General features: G+C 41.8%; 1 protein-coding gene across 1 annotated transcript in view; it reads left to right on the top strand.

The window, feature by feature from the left end:
• Positions 1-19137, top strand: part of LOC126455873 (probable G-protein coupled receptor CG31760) — a 1325234-nt gene that overhangs the window by 802756 nt on the left and 503341 nt on the right. The gene's annotated exons all lie outside the window — the stretch shown is intronic.

Below are 19137 nucleotides of genomic sequence, written 5' to 3'. Positions count from 1 at the left end.
AATATTTTTCATTACCCACATGTTTTGACCAACAGCATGTCGTCTGCTCCACGCTGCACAAGAAAATTTTATTATTTAGTGTCGTTTCATAAGTTGTTTCAGTAATAAAAATACTCTGAAGTGCTGCCACTTACTTATATATGCTGCAAATACACTCCTGGAAATGGAAAAAAGAACACATTGACACCGGTGTGTCAGACCCACCATACTTGCTCCGGACACCGCGAGAGGGCTGTACAAGCAATGATCACACGCACGGCACAGCGGACACACCAGGAACCACGGTGTTGGCCGTCGAATGGCGCTAGCTGCGCAGCATTTGTGCACCGCCACCGTCAGTGTCAGCCAGTTTGCCGTGGCATACGGAGCTCCATCGCAGTCTTTGACACTGGTAGCATGCCGCGACAGCGTGGACGTGAACCGTATGTGCAGCTGACGGACTTTGAGCGAGGGCGTATAGTGGGCATGCGGGAGGCCGGGTGGACGTACCGCCAAATTGCTCAACACGTGGGGCGTGAGGTCTCCACAGTACATCGATGTTGTCGCCAGTGGTCGGCGGAAGGTGCACGTGCCCGTTGACCTGGGACCGGACCGCAGCGACGCACGGATGCACGCCAAGACCGTAGGATCCTACGCAGTGCCGTAGGGGACCGCACCGCCACTTCCCAGCAAATTAGGGACACTGTTGCTCCTGGGGTATCGGCGAGGACCATTCACAACCGTCTCCATGAAGCTGGGCTACGGTCCCGCACACCGTTAGGCCGTCTTCCGCTCACGCCCCAATATCGTGCAGCCTGCCTCCAGTGGTGTCTCGACAGGCGTGAATGGAGGGACGAATGGAGACGTGTCGTCTTCAGAGATGAGAGTCGCTTCTGCCTTGGTGCCAATGATGGTCGTATGCGTGTTTGGCGCCGTGCAGGTGAGCGCCACAATCAGGACTGCATACGACGGAGGCACACAGGGGCAACACCCGGCATCATGGTGTGGGGAGCGATCTCCTACACTGGCCATACACCACTGGTGATCGTCGAGGGGACACTGAATAGTGCACGGTACATCCAAACCGTCATCGAACCCATCGTTCTACCATTCCTAGACCGGCAAGGGAACTTGCTGTTCCAACAGGACAATGCACGTCCGCATGTATCCCGTGCCACCCAACGTGCTCTAGAAGGTGTAAGTCAACTACCCTGGCCAGCAAGATCTCCTGATCTGTCCCCCATTGAGCATGTTTGGGACTGGATGAAGCGTCGTCTCACGCGGTCTGCACGTCCAGCACAAACGCTGGTCCAACTGAGGCGCCAGGTGGAAATGGCATGGCAAGCCGTTCCACAGGACTACATCCAGCATCTCTACGATCGTCTCCATGGGAGAATAGCAGCCTGCATTGCTGCGAAAGGTGGATATACACTGTACTAGTGCCGACATTGTGCATGCTCTGTTGCCTGTGTCTATATGCCTGTGGTTCTGTCAGTGTGATCATGTGATGTATCTGACCCAGGAATGTGTCAATAAAGTTTCCCCTTCCTGGGACAATGAATTCACGGTGTTCGTATTTCAATTTCCAGGAGTGTAGTTGCGTTCACTTAGTTAAGTTCAAGTAGATATTTCTTCTTTTTTTTCGGTCCGCGTAGTTTCCAGCTCGATGTATATGTTGCTGATTTCCACACAGCAAACATACAGTAAATAAATTACTGTGGCAAAATTCATAATATTCTTGATGTTAGCATTGAGCATTAAGCATGTCCTGCGCGCTTGATGTTTTTGTTTACAATGGGAAGATTATTATTAAGTAAACATACAAATATATCATTCTTTAAATGTCGACCAAGGATTTTAACAGAGCAAAGATGATTTGTGGGATGTACAAAAAACAATACGTTAAAAACACAGAAATATTTGTACCTTAAGAGTAAACTTATTATTCAATTGGTTTTAGTACATTTTTCTACTGTCAGTGGCAATTATTGGCGAAATACTTCAAAGCCACCTGATTGCATATTATAAAGCAGTCATGTGTATCCACATATTTATATATGCACATATTTGATTATCATTTCAGTTCATAAGTTAGTTGCGGGGAATACAAAATTTAAAAATAAAAGAACTGGAGGTTGGGATGAGGAGCAATACATTTGGTCACCATGGTGTTTTATATTTATACAATTATATAGAGATACCTTAAACTCCTGTGATGTGACTGATACGGCAGCAATTTGTGTTTGATTTCCGTGAAAAGCCTAAGGAAATTATTTAGAAAATATTTATTGGCGAGCTCCAGCTGCTCATTTAGAATGTATTCTGATGAGCTGAGTGTGTGATTATACATTTCTAGTTCTTCTAACAAATCCAGTTTCCTGTCTTTGTCAGTGGCATGTAATATCTGTAAGTAGTCATTAATGCTAGAAACAGAGCGTCCATATCGATTCATGTCAGTAGTTATTGCAGATTTATTTAAATTTTTTAGTCTAAAGGCATTCAGGTGTTCAAGATATTTTATACTGAAGCTTCTGCCGGTCTGTCCAAGATAAAGGGTTGGGAAATTGTAATAAATAACTTCACCCCATGAACCATGGACCTTGCCGTTGGTGGGGAGGCTTGCGTGCCTCAGCGATACAGATAGCCGTACCGTAGGTACAACCACAACGGAGGGGTATCTGTTGAGAGGCCAGACAAACGTGTGGTTCCTGAAGAGGGGCAGCAGCCTTTTCAGTAGTTGCAAGGGCAACAGTCTGGATGATTTACTGATCTGGCCTTGTAACAATAACCAAAACGGCCTTGCTGTGCTAGTACTGCGAACGGCTGAAAGCAAGGGGAAACTATGGCCGTAATTTTTCCCGAGGGCATGCAGCTTTACTGTATGATTAAATGATGATGGCGTCCTCTTGGGTAAAATATTCCGGAGGTAAAATAGTCCCCCATTCGGATCTCCGGGCGGGGACTACTCAAGAGGATGTTGTTATCAGGAGAAAGAAAACTGGCGTTCTACGGATCGGAGCGTGGAATGTCAGATCCCTTAATCGGGCAGGTAGGTTAGAAAGTTTAAAAAGGGAAATGGATAGGTTAAAGTTAGATATAGTGGGAATTAGTGAAGTTCGGTGGCAGGAGGAACAAGACTTCTGGTCAGGTGACTACAGGGTTATAAACACAAAGTCAAATAGGGGTAATGCAGGAGTAGGTTTAATAATGAATAGGAAAATAGGAATGCGGGTAAGCTACTACAAACAGCATAGTGAACGCATTATTGTGGCCAAGATAGATACGAACCCCACACCTACTACAGTAGTACAAGTTTATATGCCAACTAGCTCTGCAGATGACGAAGAAATTGAAGAAATGTATGATGAAATAAAAGAAATTATTCAGATAGTGAAGGGAGACGAAAATTTAATAGCCATGGGTGACTGGAATTCGAGTGTAGGAAAAGGGAGAGAAGGAAACGTAGTAGGTGAATATGGATTGGGGCTAAGAAATGAAAGAGGAAGCCGCCTGATAGAATTTTGCACAGAGCACAACTAAATCATAGCTAACACTTGGTTTAAGAATCATGATAGAAGGTTGTATACATGGAAGAACCCTGGAGATACTAAAAGGTATCAGATAGATTATATAATGGTAAGACAGAGATTTAGGAACCAGGTTTTAAATTGTAAGACATTTCCAGGGGCAGATGTGGACTCTGACCACAATCTGTTGGTTATGACCTATAGATTAAAACTGAAGAAACTGCAAAAAGGTGGGAATTTAAGGAGATGTGACCTGGATAAACTGAAAGAACCAGAGGTTGTAGAGAGTTTCAGGGAGAGCATAAGGGAACAATCGAAAGGAATGAGGGAAAGAAATACAGTAGAAGAAGAATGGGTAGCTCTGAGGGATGAAGTAATGAAGGCAGCAGACGATCAAGTAGGTAAAAAGAAGAGGGTTAGTAGAAATCCTTGGGTAACAGAAGAAATATTGAATTTAATTGATGAAAGGAGAAAACATAAAAATGCAGTAAATGAAGCAGGCAAAAAGGAATACAAACGTCTCAAAAATGAGATCGACAGGAAGTGCAAAATGGCTAAGCAGGGATGGCTAGAGGACAAATGTAAGGATGTAGAGGCTTATCTCACTAGGGGTAAGATAGATACTGCCTACAGGAAAATTAAAGAGACCTTTGGAGATAAGAGAACCACATGTATGAACATCAAGAGCTCAGATGTAAACCCAGTTCTAAGCAAAGAAGGGAAAGCAGAAAGGTGGAAGGAGTGTATAGAGGGTCTATACAAGGGCGATGCACTTGAGGACAATATTATGGAAATGGAAGAGGATGTAGATGAAGATGAAATGGGAGATACGATACTGCGTGAAGAGTTTGACAGAGCACTGAAGGACCTGAGTCGAAACAAGGCCCCCGGAGTAGACTACATTCCATTGGGACTACTGACGGCCTTGGGAGAGCCTGTCCTGACAAAACTCTACCATCTGGTGAGCAAGATGTACGAAACAGGCGAAATACCCTCAGACTTCAAGAATAATATAATAATTCCAATCCCAAAGAAAGCAGGTGTTGACAGATGTGAAAATTACCGAACCATCAGTTTAATAAGCCACAGCTGCAAAGTACTAACACGAATTCTTTACAGACGAATGGAAAAACTAGTAGAAGCCGACCTCGGGGAAGATCAGTTTGGATTCCGTAGAAATAATGGAACACGTGAGGCAATACTGACCTTACGACTTATCTTAGAAGAAAGATTAAGGAAAGGCAAACCTACGTTTCTAGCATTTGTAGACTTAGAGAAAGCTTTTGACAATGTTGACTGGAATACTCTCTTTCAAATTCTAAAGGTGGCAGGGGTAAAATACAGGGAGCGAAAGGCTATTTACAACTTGTACAGAAACCAGATGGCAGTTATAAGAGTTGAGGGACATGAAAGGGAAGCAGTGGTTGGGAAGGGAGTAAGACAGGGTTGTAGCCTCTCCCCGATGTTATTCAATCTCTATATTGAGCAAGCAGTAAAGGAAACAAAAGAAAAATTTGGAGTAGGTATTAAAATCCATGGAGAAGAAATAAAAACTTTGAGGTTCGCCGATGACATTGTAATTCTGTCAGAGACAGCAAAGGACTTGGAAGAGCAGTTGAACGGAATGGATGGTGTCTTGAACGGGGGATATAAGATGAACATCAACAAAAGCAAAACGAGGATAATGGAATGTAGTCGAGTTAAGTCGGGTGATGCTGAGGGTATTAGATTAGGAAATGAGACACTTAAAGTAGTAAAGGAGTTTTGCTATTTGGGGAGCAAAATAACTGATGATGGACGAAGTAGAGAGGATATAAAATGTAGACTGGCAATGGCAAGGAAAGCGTTTCTGAAGAAGAGAAATTTGTTAACATCGAGTATAGATTTAAGTGTCAGGAAGTTATTTCTGAAAGTATTTGTATGGAGTGTAGCCATGTATGGAAGTGAAACGTGGACGGTAAATACTTTGGACAAGAAGAGAATAGAAGCTTTTGAAATGTGGTGCTACAGAAGAATGCTGAAGATTAGATGGGTAGATCACATAACTAATGATGAAGTATTGAATAGGATTGGGGAGAAGAGAAGTTTGTGGCACAACTTGACCAGAAGAAGGGATCGGTTGGTAGGACATGTTCTGAGGCATCAAGGGATCACCAATTTAGTATTGGAGGGCAGCGTGGAGGGTAAAAATCATAGGGGGAGACCAAGAGATGAATACACTAAGCAGATTCAGAAGGATGTAGGTTGCAGTAGGTACTGGGAGATGAAGAAGCTTGCACAGGATAGAGTAGCATGGAGAGCTGCATCAAGCCAGTCTCAGGACTGAAGACCACAACAACAACAACTTTGTAATTTCATGATTTGTCTTGGCCTAGGATGGTGGTTTTGGTGCTGTGGGTAACAATGGGTTCCACAGTGTTATTGGTACGGAAACTTATTTTAACTCCTGTCCTTCGGAAACGATTGGTAATTTGGTATGAGGTAGTGCCTAGGAAGTGAATGGTTGCAAATAGCTCCTTTTCTGCTGCTGCTTGTGAATTTGCTGCAGGTGCTTTACTGTCTTTAATTGTATAGTAAAAGCGGTCAATTATTTGTGGCGTATAGCCATTATTTTTAGCAACAATTTTGATAAAATTGGTTTTTTTCCTCCTCGCCAGAGGAACTGAGCTTTATATACTGAAGCTTCTACCGGTCTGTCCAAGATAAAGGGTTGGGAAATTGTAATAAATAACTTTGTAATTTCATGATTTGTCTTGGCCTAGGATGGTGGTTTTGGTGCTCATTTAGAATGTATTCTGATGAGCTGAGTGTGTGATTATAAATTTCTAGTTCTTCTAACAAATCCAGTTTATATAATATATATATATAAAGCTGGTAGGTGTTGAATTCCCGAACCGTATCGCATATCCAACACACTTTGACACCGTAAACACCTTTATGGTTCATGGTTATTGCGGGTCATCGAACTGAAACTATCCTTGTATGTAGGGCGACCGATGGTCTAAAAGATATCGAAGATCACTGGTAGATCAAACGATAACGGGGAAAGATGGCTACATGTCCTATCATCGACGTTCACCTGAGCGGGGCAAGTTCATAGCTACACTAAAATCACGTGGCCAACAAGTTATTTTGGACAATAGGTTCGTCGTGCCCTATTCGTCGATGTCGATATTATCTAAAACATTTCAAGCTCACGTTAAGGTTCAAATGCGCAAGAGCGTTGAACCGATTAAATACATTTGCAAGTGCAGTAACCAAGCCACATTTGCGTTGAGAAGTAAACACGACGAATTCACAACGTTTCAATCGGCCCGATGCATAAACTCCTCAGAGGTAGTATGGCGTAATTGGAGTTACCCTGCTCACGAAAGACCTCCACCTGTGATTCATCTCCTTGTACATATTGAAGGAAGACAGCGAATGCTTTTAGATACCGTGAGGGCACTTACTTCTTTTCCAAATCGGCGAATGGTTAACGGTGTCGAATGGCTCTGAGCACTATGAGACTTAACATCTATGGTCATCAGTCCCCTAGAACTTAGAACTACTTGAACCTAACTAACCTAAGGACATCACACAACACCCAGCCATCACGAGGCAGAGAAAATCCCTGACCCCGCCGGGAATCGAACCCGGGAGCCCAGGCGTGGGAAGCGAGAACGCTACCGCACGACCACGAGATGCGGGCAACGGTGTCGAATATCCAACGTATGTAGGTGCTTGCAGAGAGCAGCACTTACTTGATGGTGCCAAACATTGGGACGGCGCTCTGGCCGACGCATGCGTTAGTGACAGTCCACACAGCTTGCATCACTTGTGTGCCGTTTTTCTGGAATTCTGCGCATTTTCTGAAGCTACAATACTGTAACAAAAGTATCAGGTTAAGCTGGCGACAAAATTTTATAGGAATATTGGACAAAATATAGAAGTCGAACTTAATTATAGATAGCGTCAACAGTGTGCTTAATCAATGCTTGTTCGGTATTTAGAATATTGTTATGAATATACGAGGATATCTTCTTCCTCATTACGGCTTCCGAGCGCCATTATTAGAAGGCGATAGTACCAGCTGCGAATACGTAGCGCAGATTAATCATAAGTCAGCAGATCTTACGCAAGCCTTGCAAAACGGCGTCCAAAATCCAAGGGAAGAACAGCGCAGATTATTCGAACGCGTTTGTCACGATGTCGATAAAATGTGGGAGAAATTATGTTTTTGTATGCACGTGGCGGGATAGAAAAACATTCTTCACTCTTCAATCACGTTAGCATGATTAAGAGTCTAAGGAAATGTAGCTCTTGCTGAGACTTCGTTGGTAACAGCAGCGTCTTTCTTATCTGGTGGTGAAACTTCTCTTACAATATTTAAAATTCCAATAGGTTAGGAATGGTGCAAGATGTTTGAAATTCCGATAAAAGTAGGGGAAGCTATAAGGAAAGACGGGTAGTACATAATGTGTACAAGATCCAAGAGAAAACAATCAGAAAGGTGAACCAAGAACGAAGTCCTCGGTTTAAAAGTGGTGTCAGACACGAATTTAGTCTTCCATCCCTTCTGTTCAATCTATATCGAAGCAACAATGACGCAAATAAAAGAAAAATTCAAGTGCGGGATTAAAATTCTAGATGAAAGGATATCAATTATATTGCTGTCCTCGATGAAAGTAAATAAGAATTACAGAATCTGATGCGTGGAATGAACAGTGAACAGTCTAATGGGAGCATATGGAATGAGTAAATCGAAGAAAGAGGAAAGTAATGACGAATAGCGTACTAGAAATGAGACCAGTGAGAAACTTTATATTAAAAATTGGAAATTTGTGGTAAGGTCTTATGGGACCAAACTGGTGAGGTCATCGGTCCCTAAGCTTATGCACTACTTAATCTATTTTAAACTGACTTACGCTAATGACGACACACACAACCATGCCCGAGGGAGGACTCGAGCCTCCGACGGGGTGAGCCAAGCGGACCCTGACAATGCACCTCAGAGCGCTCGGCTACTCCGCGCGGCAAGCTTTACATTAGAATTGCTGAGCACGAGATAGACAAAGTCAATGAATTCCGCTATGTAGGCAGCAAAATAACCCGTGGCGGAAGGAGCTAGGAGTGCATTAGAAGAATATTAGCATTTGCAAAATCGGCATTCCTGGTCGAGAGAAATGTGCTAGTATCGAACACAAGCCTGAATTCGAGGAACTAATTTTGAGAATGTATGTTTCTAGCACAGTTTGAGGAATGATATGTGAGAAAACCAGAACAGGAGAGAATACAGGCGTTTGAGTTGTGATATTTGAGATGTTGAGAATGAAGTGGATTGATAAGGTAACGAATGAGGAGGTTCTCCGCAGAATCGGTGAGGAGAGAAATATGTGGAAAATAACTGACAAGAAGAAGGAACACGGAGATAGGACACCTGTTAAGACATCAGGGAATAATTCCATAGTACAAGGGGGAATTTTAGAGGATAAAAGCTGTAGAGGAAGACAGAGACTGGAATGCATCCAGCAAATAATTGAGACTGTAAGTTGCAAGTGCTACTCTGAGATGAAAAGTTCGGCATTGGAGGGAAATAGGAGGCGGGCCGCATCAAAACGGTCATAAAATAGATGACCAAAAGGAGATTCGGATATCACGGAACACACAATGTGTGACATTATTAAGAACAGTGAAGAATCCAGGGTTCTACACAACTGCTGCTTAATAATATGGAATGAGTGCACCATGGTTAATTGAAAATCAGTAGAGGTGGTTGATAGAACCCTCAGAGACATTCGACAAAATTATCAACCCCTTGGGTGGTGTCACAATATTTTTTGAGGCTGATTTTAGACGGAAATCACCAACTGCACCACAAAGAACAAAGGCTTATGAGATCAGAGCCTCAGACTGAAGTCTGTAGTGACACGCCACATAGATGCTGTTAACGCAGAACATGCGGCCGCTAATAGGAGGCAAACCAAATGCACAGGAGTTTTCTGATTTAGCGTTAAAAATTGCAGGAGATGAAAATGGTGAAATCGTTTTACCCACTACTTTGTGACGTACCATACATTTACTTCAAGACCTCAGTTCTTCTGTTTGTGTTGATAAAATGCGAACAGCATACATTGAAAATTATTGTCTCTGTGAGAAAGCTGTATTAACACCATGAAACGATCATGCTGCAGAAATTAACTAGGACATAATTACCCATGTTGAGGGAAAAAATGTAGAATATATCTCTGTTAATAGAGTGGTGAGGCAAGTTGATTCTACTAATTATCCAGTTGAAGTTTTTAAGCTCTTTTAGCGCTCCTCGTCTTCCATCACACGAAATTAGTTTGAAGAAACGGCGTCCCGGTTATTCTGCTGCGAAATTTGAATCCGCCTGAACTGCATAATGGCCTAAGGCTTGAAGTTACTTCTCTCCAAAGAAACATAATAGAAGCGGAAATCAGTCAGGAAGTGGCGCAGTCAAGTTAGGCTTTATATCCTGAATCGCTCTTATTCCAGACCGTTTGCCAATTAGATGTAAACGTGCACAGTTACTGGTGAGGTTACATTATTCTGAAACCGTAAACAAAGCACAAACCAGAAGCTGCGTGTTGCTGGCGTGGGGCTTAGTGCCACTTGCTATTCGCACTGCCAGCTCCATGGCTCCTTCCTATGTTAGTGAAGCAAACAGCTCTTCGTTCATCTCCACAATCACACTACTCCACACGTTGTAGTGAAAGAAGCTATACAATTTGCATCTTCTGTATCTACACCAATATTAAAATTGTAAAAGTGCCATGTATTTCTCTTTGTTTGAGCAAGTTTCTCCGGATCTACTAGAAGATTTTCAGTAGGTTTTCGAAGGTAACATAATCTTAGCTTGGGCCACCGTACATGCTTTATTCCATCAAGATCTGATCTAGGAAACAAAAGGATATCATGATTTCAAGTTATATCTAAAATCGTCTTATTTGGCTGTTTCTTCGTTTTAATATGCTCTTCGCCAAAACAACTCGACGAATTTTCATGGTGGATCTTCCAGGTATCTTGGACATACCTTGAGGCATCGTATAGACTTTAATTAATCAGAATCCGATGACGAAAAAAAAGTTACGTTTTCACAACTAAACCACAGAACTGATTTCGAGTAAATTTGGTAAAAAGGTAGTTTTATCCCTGAGGAAGAACATAGGCTACTTCAGAATGTATGAATTACATGATACTCACTGATTTCTTTTTTTCTGTTTTTTCCACTGTCCATGCGTCACCGACATACAGTACTGTTCTCCTAAAGTGTATTTCCAGGAATTCCATCCTCGAATTAATGTCGATGTTGATGCTAGTAGATCTCTTGTTGCGGGTAATACCCTCTTTGAGTTTGCTAGTCTTTGTTCGTCCGTAACAGAGTTCCTTCAGTTCGTTTACATAGTTCTCCAAAAGTTTAATGTAGAGTTCATCCCTATTCTCATGTTTGCTACTTCTCTTCACATCCGTCATTCTTTGGTTTACTCTCAATGCACAATGTATGCTCATTAGACTGTTCACTCTATTCAGCAGATCTTACAGCTCGTCCTCAAATTCTATGGGAATAGCGACGTCATCAACAGACCTCAGCACTGACATACTTTCATTTTTAATCCCAACTCCGAAACTTTCTTTTTTTCCAGAATGAGATTTTCACTCTGCAATGGAGTGTGCGCTGATACGAAATTTCCTGGCAGATTAAAACTGTGTATCGGACGGAGACTTGAACATATCCTTTCTTCCAGGTGTGGTGCTAGGTTCGCAGAGGAGCTTCTGTGAAGTTTGGACGGTAGGAGACGAGGTACTGGCAGAAGTAAAGTTGTGGCGGCCGGCCCTGAGTCGTGCTTGGGAAGCTCAGTTGGTTTAGCCGGCACGGTAGCTCAGTGTGTTCGGTCAGAGATTTAGCTGCCCTCTGTAATAAAAAACTGAGTCAATGCATCCACGATGAACTTGAACAAGCGCCATGGGGCGTCCGCCCGAAAAAATACAACGACCAATACCGAACAAAATGAGATTAAAAAAAATAAAGCTGGTAGAGCACTTGCCCACGAAAGGCAAAGTTCGCGGGTTCGAGTCTCGGTGTGGCACACAGATTTAATCTGCCAGGATTCTTTTTTTTAACTCTCGTCATTACTTCTTCCATGTATAGGCTGAACACTAGGGCCTGGAGATCACATCTCTATGTATGATCCGAGCATTTCGTTTTTGGTTTTCCATTCACGCTTTTCCCTCTTGGTTCTCGTGCGTATTGTGTATTTCGCGTCTTTCCGTATAGTTTGCATACATTTTCCTGAAAATTTCGAAGATCTTCCAACAGTTTTAATTTGTCGAACGCATCCTACGAATGTGTTTTGATTTTTCTTAAGCCTTACTCTTGTCATTTGGCGCAACTCTTTGGTTCCTTTACCTTTCCTAAAGCCAATCCGATCGTCACCTATGACCTATAAAATTAATGTACATATTGACAAACCTACAGTAAACGCTCGAATCGTAGGAGCACTCGTTTATCTCCTCCGTACAACTAAACTCCATAAGTTAGAATGAAAAGTACATATTGCAGTATGATTTTGTAAACAAGCTTTTTCTATGACGTGCTTTAAAAAAAAACATCAAGAAGGTGATTAGAAATCACATACCAACCCCTAGGGCGTTTATCCGCCGCAAACCCCCCCCCCCCCCCCTCTCCCAATCAATGGTAACAGCACAAAAATCACAGTGATTTTCTGACATTTGTTTCAGTAGTGCAGCAGATGACTCAACTTTAAGTTTTCAGCTACAGTTGAATCAAATCCATTCGTGCCACGATTCTTTGCGTGACACGACGAAGATGTCTGCGATAAAGAATCCACGACAAAGGACTGTGACGACGAATCTCAACAATGTATCATAGTGCTTACTAGCCTTCACTAAAGAATTGCTGTACCACGAGCTAAACATATAGAATATGCTTGTTTTTTTCTCATTTCTTCTTTTAGTCGTAATACGTCAGCCATCCTTCGATACAATTACTCACACACACGTACATCCATGATTTGCATACAAAATTTACAGTGGTTATAAACTTACTGCTTAGAACACGATTTGTTCATGTAATTGGCATGAGATGTCACTCCAAACGCCATTTCAATGTGTAACAAGCAACATTCATGCCTCCAGAAAACTTTTCTGGCACGCACCACTTACATCACACAAGTTATGTGAAAGTGATGATATTCACGTACTTAAAGTTCTTGTCTGAATTTTACTCACGATGCCAAACAAAATTCACTACGCCAATCAAGTCTTCTGGCCGTAGAAATATAATGCTACCTTTCCAAGACGGGCCAGGTCTCTAGTTTGCCATCATTCTTGGTCAATAACGTTATCATAGCTACAACGATGTTTATAACGGTGCGTCTCGCAAAAGAACGGCGGCAGGTCAATTTTTGAAGTGTCGATTCTACTCCATTTATAATTTAGGATGGGAGTTTCTACTTGAAAAATGTTCACCGTGTCACTGTTCCGGTTTTCGACTTTTTTGGACATCATCACCCATTTACAGTATCACTTCCTCTAAATCTTCCCGCGCATCTACTACACTAATCATCTGTGATAGACTGTTTTACTTAGTACTACAAGTATAAAATCATAAAATAGACTCAAACTCACTGTAGAGATCTCTTCGAAACATTGGGGGTTTTAACTACATCGCATGAGTGTATTTATCAGTCAGTTATGCACATCAAAAACGGCCTTGGTAATTAACCCACGACAGCTCTGTCCATGACCATGGGACAACATGAAGAAATATAAAACTCAAAACAGCATTTTGTAATAAGGAACATATCTCCACAATAATGTTCACAGAGAGATTAAAGAGATTAGTAAAACAAATTTATGAAGGCAATTTAAAAATTGTCTCTTGAGCAACATATTCAATACAGTGAAGAATTATTTAGATAGCAGAGAGAACGAATTTGGTAAAAAATGCAATACAAGTAAATAATAGTAATTAAACGTCTCTTATACTTCAAACGATACTTTCGCACTATAATGTTATTTTTCTTTTTTCTCTTTTCAGTGAAACCGTACTCCCAAAGGTCTGAAATGTACAATACCAACGCCTTATTCTCATTCTGAGCGCAACATCTCACTCATTATGGCTGGATGCTGACTCAATTTTACAGGCAAGCAAATTAAAAGTTGCGGTATGCAAAAAGGAAACTAAACACCGTCGATATGGACCTGACGTCGGCTGGTAGTGTTGCGTAATGAAATAAAGTGTGTATAGTGTGGACAGCGACTGGGAGAGAGAAGTGGATGGTGAGTGTGTCACCATCGCTTTACATTGTTCAACAACTTATTTGCAAAATAGTGACGTATATTGGCTATAAACCAAAAGAGGTAGCACGGTTTTAAACAAACTAACCTTTTGTGCGAGAAGAGCGAGAAGGTGAAGGCCCCATTATGCATCTGTCCATTCTGATTAAGGTTTTCTACAATTTCACTAAATTAACGAAGGCAAGCGCCAGGACGGTTCCTACGATCAGCTACCTGTTCCACCTTTGTCAAAGTAAGACTGTAGGTAAACAGGGTGCTGAAAAAAGGTATTCGTATTCTGGGAGCTGGTAGTATGTCTCGATGACTGGGTGTTGTGTGATGTCCTTAGGTTAGTTAGGTTTAAGTAGTTCTAAGTTCTAGGGGACTGATGACCATAGATGTTAAGTCCCATAGTGCTCAGAGCCATTTGAACCATTTTTTTAGAATGTCTCGGATCAAAAGAAGGAAAAAAATGTCCAGTAAAGAAGGGCTCTAAAATACATAAGAGCAAGAGCTGTCAGCACTTGTACATCCCCGCTACTGCGTAGGATATGGCTCTGATTGCAAGCTCTTTGCTATTACGAAAAATCTACAGAATGCAATAAGCAAATGTGAAAACATTATTCTGTTACTGTGAAACGGTAGAGACACCAATGTAATGTGCTTGCTATTACATACGGACTGAACTTGTGAGCCCTTTTATCATTGTAAAGTCGTTGCCATTATTATCAAGAAAATAAGTCTTTTATAATAAGTTTGTTAACAGCCATCAGACATACGATATAACAAACGGTCCTTGGGATCACTATACATTTTGTAACATCACCTGGTGACAGAAATGTCTTCTCCGCTGAATTAGATCAGCAGTCAATATGAATGTTTTATTTCACTGGGAACGCTATATCTACGTTCAGAAATCGTTTCTGAGTAGATGCATTATATTTTGTGCCAGGTGTTTTCAATCGAAGTGGAATGCTTTAGCAATCCATTACTGTGCATTATAAAATATTTCTGTATCTGATTTTTTGTGGATATTTGACGATCGATAAACTCCGAAACGGGACATATGAGCAATAAAGACATTCTTCACCTGATGTTTGACTTTTACCATTGCAATCCAGTCACCAGGAATGCAGAAACAGTGATTAACCTAAACAGAAGCCTGTGTATATGAATTAAGATTTTCTTCGTTTATTCTCAAATGGTAATACCGTGATATGTTCGATTTTCTCATAAAACTAATTCACTGATGAAAAAACGTACTACTACTACTGTTACTGTTACTAATTACTTATTATAAACTTTGTCTGTTACTACAGTGTTTCTTCTCTGTAAAGCCGTGTAGCGAAAAGTGAATTAATCCTGTATATCAAATGTCCATTCGAATAGTCCATTCTCCCGCTAAGTCTCTGCAGGCAACACGAATTTAGAAAGCATCATTTGCGAATACCCCGCAGACACCAGTCTCTCACATAACCCCCCACTACTGTGCCTTCCCAGTGGCGGTGAGAGGCTCACCGCCCGATATATAAACTGGGACCGCAGCTCGGAGGGCACACTCCACAACCACGAACACAACAAGCAGCAGCATGAACCAAATGGTGAGTCACAGCCTACTGCTGCAGCATCATTCTCACACAGCAGTCGTCAAATATCACTTGTGCTTTAGAGATAACGTCGAGGTGTTCAATTCTGTTTCAAGTTCAAAGGCTAACAGTCCTTCACAAACGAGAACTTTTGAAAATATTACTCTCCGTGACATTTCGTAAAAACACGTAATTCTGTAATAAAGGCAGCTCCGATATAGTGGACTAGTGTCGTCAGTAATTGAGAGATATGTACCAAACAAATTAATTAGCGATGGGTCTCTTTACTCCATGGTACACAAAACGGGTCAGAACAGTGTTGCAGAAGCAATGCAAAAACATGCCAAATTTAGAAGAACGCAAAACCTCAGGATTGGTAGAGTTTTACAGACGCTCTAAGTTTAGCACGAACTTGCTTCTAATTGATGGTTTTAATAGCTTGCTTCCACAACGATACGCTGCCTTGAAACCTCGCAGAAAGCCACTATTAGTAACTTAGAAGTATATATCGTCGGTGCAGCAAAGCAGCTTAAGTCAACAAAGGCAATACGTCCGGTCCATATAATATAGCGCTCCGGTTCCTCGCAGAAAGCCACTATTAGTAACTTAGAAGTATATATCGTCGGTGCAGCAAAGCAGCTTAAGTCAACGAAGGCAATACGTCCGGTCCATATAATATAGCGCTCCGGTTCCTTAAAGAATATGCTGATAATATAGCTCCATACTTAGCAATCATATACAACCGCTCGTTCATCGAAAATCCTTAAATAAGGACTGGAAGGTTGCCCAAGACACACCAATACGGAAGAAAGGAAATAGGAGTAATCCACTAAATTACAGACGCAAATCATCATTGACGTCGATTTCTATTTGGATTTTGGAACATACACGTATATTGTGTTCTTAAATTATGATGTACCTCGAATGAACCCTTTATTGACAAATAGTCAGCAAGGATTCATAAAATATCGTTCTTTGAAAACACTAGCTCTTTATTCTCACAAAGTAACAAGTGCTATTGACAGAGGATGTAAAATTGATTCCATATTTGTAGATTTCTTGAAGGCTTTTGACTCCGTTCCTTACAATAGACTTCTAATGAAATTGCGTACCTTTGGAGTATTACTTCAGTTGTGCGATCATATTTGTGAGCTCCTGTCAGAAAGGTCATACTTCGTATTAATTGACGGAAAGCCATCGATTAAAATAGTTGTAATATCCGTCTTTTCTCGAGGAAGTGTTACAGGCGCTCTGCTGTTTCTGATCTGCGTACATAAACGAGACAATCTGAGCAGCCCTCTTAGACTGTTTCCAGGTGATGCTGTCATTTACTGTCTTATAAAGTCATGAGATGATCAAAACCAATTGCAAGATTATTTAGATAAGGTATTAGTAGGTTGCGAAAGGGGCAACGGCCTTGCCACAGTGGCTACACCGGTTCCCATGAGATCACAGAAGTCGCTGTTGGGCATGGTCGGCACTTGGATGGGTGACCATCCAGGCCGCCATGCGCTGTTACCAATTTTCGGGGGGCACTCAGCCACGTGATGCCAACTGAGGAGCTACTCGACCAAATTGTAGCGTCTTCGGTCAAGAATACCATCATACCGACCAGGAGAGCGGTGTGCTGACCCCACGCCCCTCCTATCCGCATCCTCCCTGAGGATGACATGGCGGTCTGATGGTCCCGGTAGGCCACTCGTGGCCTGAAGACGGAGTGCATGTTGCGAAAAGTGTCAACTGACTCTAAATTACGTAAAGTGTGAAGTCATCCGCAAGATTACTAAAGGAAATCCGCTACATTTCTGTAACACGGGCTATCACACAAATCTAAAGGCTGTAAATTCACCTGAATATTTAGGTGTTGCAGTTACTAACAACTTAAATTTGTGCGATTACATAGATAATGTTGTGAGGAAAAGAAACCAAAGACAACGATTTGTTGGCAGAACATTTAGAAAATGTAGTAGTTCTAGTAAAGGGACTGCTTACACCATGCTTGTCCGCCGTCTTCTGGAGTGTTGTTGTGTGGTGTAGGATCCGAGTCAGATGGGGCAGATTGAGGACATCGAAAAAGTTCAAAAAAGGATACATCGTTTTGTATTATCGCGAAATATGGGAGATACTGCCACAGAAATGATATGTGAATTGTGGCGACAATCTTTAAAACAAAGCCGTTTCTTGATGCGGCAGGATTTTCTCGTGAATCTGCGATCACCAGAGTTCTCCAGCGATTGACAAAATATTGTCTTAGCGCTCACCTACATTCGAAGAACTGAATATCATGTTAAAATAAGAGAGTTCAGAGTTCGTACAGAACGCTTTAAGTGCTCGTTTTTTTTGCGCGGGCCGTTCGAGAGTGGAACAAAAGGGATAGAGCTTCAAGGTGGATCGATGAACCCTGTGCTAGGCACTTAATATTGAATTTCAGACTAATCGCGTAGATATAGATTTTGTTTCCAAAGCCTCTGTCAACATGTTGTTTTAGTAGCAGTGTGATATTTATTGTAGTCAGCTTTGTAATTTACGTTTTAGAATAAGGTATCGCAATATCTAGATCTTCAAATATTATCCAATAACCCGTTGGTCACTCAGGTGATGTGAAACTGTTTCGAAAAGCTTAAATAGGAGTACCAGTTCTGATAGAGACTCATCAACTCTGCTAAAAATTATAAGTTCCATCTTCATTACTATAAAGCTTCTTCGTGTACCAAAGTTACTGCTATTCACCTTTCAAACATTTCATACTGTGTCATATCTCCCCCTAGATGTAATTTAGTACACATATTCAGCTGTTTAAGCCAAACAAATATTTGACTAACGTAAATGATTCACTCATTGATTGGTTACTATTCAACGCACAGCTGTCGTATGAAACTCCTCTACTAATCCCATCTAGTAAAGGGTCAAGACAACGAATGCTATGAATATTCAAGTTAAGGTCTGGCAAGCTACTTCTTTTTTGGGTGAAACTGTTCCTTGCTTTTATTCTAATTATACAAACATAAAAAAAATTTTGCATCACCTCGTTCCGAGAGTTCCGAAACCTGTACAGAAAATTTGTAATAGAGATCATCATGAACATCACTTCCGCCTTTTTTATTGCTTATGAAAACCATAAATTGCATGTTGTACCACCATACAGCGAGAGTTCAGAGGTGGTGGCCCAGATTGCTGTACACATCGGTATCTATAATACCCAGTAGCTCGACCTCTTGCATTAATACAGCCTGTATTCGTCGTGGCATACTATTCACAAGTTCATTAAGGCACTGTTGGTCCAGGTTGTCCTACACCTCATCGGCGATTCGGAGATCCCTTACAGTGGTTGGTGGGTCGCACCGTCCATTGACAGCCCTTTTGAATCTATCCCAGACATGTTCAATAGGGTTCATGTCTGCAGAACATGCTGGTCACTCTGGTCGAGCGATGTTATCCTGAAGGAAGTCACTTACAAGATGTGCACGATGAGGGTGGGAATTGTCGTCCATGAAGACGAATGCCTCGCCAATATGCTGCCGATATGGTTGCACTATCGGTCGGAGAACGGCATTCACGTATTGTACAGTTGTTACAGCACCTTCCATGACCACCAGCGGCGTACGTCGGCCCCACATAATGCCACCCCAAAACAACATGGAACCTCCGCCTTGTTGCACTCGCTGGACAGTGTGTCTAAGGCGTTAGGCCTGACCGGGTTGCCTCTAAACACGTCTCTGACGATTGTCTAGTTGAAGGCATAT

This window comes from Schistocerca serialis, chromosome 2 (assembly GCF_023864345.2).
Source record: "Schistocerca serialis cubense isolate TAMUIC-IGC-003099 chromosome 2, iqSchSeri2.2, whole genome shotgun sequence".
NCBI classification, from domain to species: domain Eukaryota; kingdom Metazoa; phylum Arthropoda; class Insecta; order Orthoptera; family Acrididae; genus Schistocerca; species Schistocerca serialis.
The sequence above is the reverse complement of the archived record's forward strand: the minus strand, read 5'-3'. Positions and strand labels throughout refer to the sequence as shown.